The 4,562-nt window shown below is 40.9% G+C and overlaps 1 pseudogene; it reads right to left on the reverse strand.

The window, feature by feature from the left end:
• Positions 1-768: 768 nt before the first annotated feature.
• On the reverse strand, positions 769-1,053 carry LOC109437736 (10 kDa heat shock protein, mitochondrial pseudogene; annotated as a pseudogene).
• Positions 1,054-4,562: the final 3,509 nt, after the last annotated feature.

The raw sequence follows: 4,562 nt of genomic DNA on the forward strand, positions 1-4,562 counted from the left end.
TTTCTTTTCTGTTACTGTTTTGGTGGTTGGCATTATATTGCACTCACACTATGGAAAATAAGGATATAGCTCTCTTTCACCTTCAGGCTTCACCACAGTCACCCGTCCTTCCTCATATTTCATCTTTTAAAAGTTATATTCTAATTTGATTAGATCAGTATTCAGTGCTTAGATTATCGTATTATGTACACACCTTGGACTGCTGGGCCATGTATTGTACTAAGAATCATTTTCCTTTCCTGTAACAGTGTTTGTTTTCCATGGAATCAATAGTCGTTTTTCTCAATTGCTTCGTTTTCTATTAATTTATCACTAATTTCATCCCAACTCTCTGACAGTTATTTAAACTTTCACTCAGCCTGTTCCGACACATCACATATCCAATCCATCATCCTTCACCTTCCTGGAGAACTTGCCTGGAGCCTTCCAACCTGTCTTAGCTGGGCTTTCCCCTCACTCTCACATGGGATGCCTCTGCATATCTCTGGAGTTATATCCTTCATTGTACTTTCTCTTGGTTTATTCCCTTGTTTTGATGGTGCATATCCTCCAATAGCTTCTTCTTCTTCAAAAAAAAAGGATACATATATTTGGAAATGTTTGTATCAGTACAGTGAAACCAAATTTTAAGAGAAACTGAATGTCATTAGTTTGGATATCATTAGCTTATTATAAAACAGCAACATGGAAATCATTTACATGATGAAAGATTTTAGAACTTCAATGGAAGGGGCAGCTTTATGTGGTGTCATGTCATAGTGATTTATTTCAGTCTACATACTTTCCAAAAATGTCACCATCTCTAAATAAGAAATAATCCTCATCATCTAGAGCTACTTTGGTGCCTCTATATTCTGGAAGAAGAACTTTATCTTCAGCTTTCACGTTCACTGCTTGAATCTCTCCACCCTTTCCTTTAGAATCCAATCTAACAGCTACTTCTGTTGCTGGCAATACTTTTCCCTTGAATTTTTTCTGCAAGCATGCCTTCTTTGTTTCAACTAACACTCAGTCAAAGAGGGGAACTAACTTCCTAAAAGCCTGCCCTGCCATGACTCTGGCCACTGCAGTTTGTACTCTAATAGCTTCTTGAGAAAGGATGCTTGGAAGATAAATATTTGAGAGCTTGTGTAGTGTCATAGAAAGATATTTGGTTTTTGTCCCCAGTTCCTGACCCAGACCTCCTAAATTCCTTATAATTTTCTGAGTGATAGGCATGATAAGAGCATCTTTTGCTATACTGAGACAAATTTTGACAGGCCCCAAGATCACTTCAGGATGGCGACCGGTGACCAAAAAGGCCTGGCTTATGCCTGGACCTTCCAGCTCCACCCCCAATCTCTGGAGCTGGAGATTGAGTTAAAAACTGATCACGTCTCTGAATTGATATCTCCATGAAAACCTCTAAATGATGGAGTTTGGAGAGCTTCCTTGTTGGTGGACACATCCATATGCCAGGAGGACAGTGCATCTCAACTCCCCAGGAAAGAAGCTCCTGTGCTCAGGACCCTTCTGGACCTCGCCATATGTACCTCTCCATCTCACTGTTTATTTATATCCTTTATAATATTCTTTATAATAAACTACTAAATAAAAGTCAAATGTATTGCTGAATTCTGTGAGCCATTCTAGCAAATGATCAAACCTGAAGAGGGGATTGTGGGAATCCCCTATTTATAGACAGTAGTCAGAGTATGGGAGGCCTGGACGTTGGATGGCATCTAAAGTGGGGGACAGTCTTATAAGATGGAGGCTTTTTAATGTATGGGATCCACACTAACCTGGGGTAGTTAGTGTCAGAATTGAATTGAATTGTAGGACACCCAGTTGGTGTTTGGAAAGTCGGAGAATTGATTGTTGGTGTTGGAAAACACCCCAGACCTTGCATGTATAAAAAGATCTTTATTTCACTTTCACACTTGATTGACAGTTTTTCCATGAGGAGAATTCTAGGTTAGATATAGTTTTCTTCCATAATTACAGAGGCATTACTCTACTCTCTTTACCTTCCAGAAGTCTGAAGATATTCCGATTCTTTATCCTTTTTGTATGTGACTTTTCCTTTTCATTCTGGTAGCTCATGTCCTCCAGTTTGGGGAACTACCCTGCTTTTACATTGATTCTGACTATATCTTCCTCATTCAATTTCTCTATTCTCTCTTTCTGAAATTCCTTCCCTCCCCCCAACTTCCTACCCCTCCAACCCCCTCCCCCACCTTTTCTTTCTCAGATTTAGGATCTCCTGAACCGGTCCTCTCAATTTCTTACATTTTCTCTCTTTTATTTTTAAACTCGTTGTGTTCTCGCTCTACTCTTTGGAGGCTTTCCTAAAACTTTATCTTCCAGTCCACCTTCTGAGTTTTTTATTTCTATTATCGTGCTTTACATTTTTAAGAGCTCTTTTTTTTTATTGCTGTTGTTGTTGTCTAAATGTGTCCTTTTTATAGCCTCTTTCAGGCTCATCAGCTCCTTGATTCTCAACCTTGGCTGTACATCAGAATAACCTGGGAAGCTCTAAAAATTATTCATGCCTCTTACCACAGAGATTAATTGGTCTGGAATTAACCTTGGCATTTTTTAAGTGTCAGATTGGTCTAGGTCATGCTGTGGATTTAAAAAAAAACCCAAAATAATAGTGATTTCCAACAACAAAGCCTATTTCTCATTTGTGCTTATTTTATTCACCACAAGTTGTTTGGGCTTTGTTCCACACCTCACTCAGGATAGAGAGAACCTCTATCATCTGGAATATCACCAGTTGCTATGCCATGGGTAGGCAATTCTGCCCAACTGTTGAAAAGAGAGGAGAATGGAGCAAGCAACGGCTTAGAGAATGTCAAGCTTCCACTCACATTTCATTGGTCAAAGCAAGCCACACGTCTACACACAGAAGTGCAATCTCTACCATGTGTTCAGAGGAAGGCGAATCGGAGTGTTTGTCAATCGCTTGGTAATTCCATGCTCTTTGAGTTCTCCTCTTGCTTCTGCAACTTGGTGATTTCCCTTTCTTGACTTCATGCTTAGTTACATACTAAAAGCATTTTATTATATTTTATCCAGAAGTTCTTAAGTGTTTGGAGTGAGTGAAGGGCTTCCACTTTTGCATTTATCATCTTTAGCTGAAGTCCTTCCTAACTCTGTAAAACATCAATCCTGGGCTCGAAATGAACCAGAGCTTTGGAAAGTCTCATAGAGAAGGTGTTAGGACTTTCTGTCATTGGCCACGTCGGTCAAAGCTAATTCCCACCATTCTTCTCCTTTGGGTTTCTTTACTTATTTGGATTGTCAGCAAGGGCACATCTACTTCTTCAACACTCTGATGACTTTTAAGAAGCATTTAATAATAACAGAAATAAACCTATTAAGAGCTGGCTGCTAAGTCTGCATACATTTTATTAGCCATTTGCTTAATGGATAGAAAACTTCAGAAACGTCTGTGGTGATAGCCAATAGCAGAACTTTCTGAACTGCAGTCTTCATCCCCTCCTCTCTTCCCTTCCTCAAGGTAAACAAAACCCCAGAGGCTATAAGACAAATGCCCATGTGCTGACCTTGCTTGACTCCTTTGAGAAAAACTGCATACCGTGAGAAATAATTTGCAGAGCTGTGATCCCAGCCTGCACCTACAATGTCAGTTTTCAGCAAGCTCCTGCTGAGTAAGAAAACAAGATTTAACCGCATTGGTGAGAAAGTCAGATGTTTTACATGTAGGTCACAGTGTAGTGTTGCTGGTTGCCTTCCACAAAGAAATCCCAGGCGCTTGAGAGGCTCAGACGCCTACAAATCCACTCTCTCTCCCAGTATACAATGCAGTCAAGTGAAATAACTCATCGATGAGTTAGAAAAGCTCTCTAACAGAGAAGGGGAAGCAGAGGATATTTCACTGAGGATAGTGGTGAACTTAAGCACCGTGCTCTCTTGAAGGGAAAAGGAAACCAATAAATTAAAACAAAGAATTAGAAGGCAGAGCTGTTTCTCAATGGACCTGAGCTACTTTCAGCTCTATGGGTTTAGATCTTAATTTGGTGACGGATTGAATGGAACTCTGAGAGTGTTCATGGTTCTCAAAATAAAAATATGACGGAAGAGTCATAAATTCCTGTGATAAGAAGATATATTTTGTTCAAAAATAATGATAATGGAGTAAGAAGGTGAATTAAAAGGGAAATGGCTCCCAGTGGAGGGAGATTACTTGGTGTTCGGAGGAGAGTAGAGACTGAAGTAGGCCTCTCCTGCCCCCTCCTCCCTTCCAGGAAAAGAAGATCGTCTCTGAGCCGGAGACGAGAAGGATGGTTTGGGATCCTGGAGTCTCAGGGTCTCTCAAGTGGTAGACTCCCTACTTCTTGGCAGATTCCCAGAGAGATGCCCCTGTCTCAGAGGGGAATAGCTGTATGGTGAGCTGGAGAACCTGTGTGCTAGGAATTGCGGCTTCCAGCCACTGCAAACTGTGAGGCTAAGAAAGGAATGGACTCAGGAGAGCAGCCCCCTCTGAGCGGTTGGACAATGAGCACATTAGCGAGTGACCGGTGTGGGCTAAAGGCCAGAGAAGCTCCTGGGAAGTT

Source organism: Rhinolophus sinicus, chromosome 2 (assembly GCF_057876585.1).
Source record: "Rhinolophus sinicus isolate RSI-liver-muscle chromosome 2, RSI-T2T, whole genome shotgun sequence".
Lineage (NCBI taxonomy): Eukaryota > Metazoa > Chordata > Mammalia > Chiroptera > Rhinolophidae > Rhinolophus > Rhinolophus sinicus.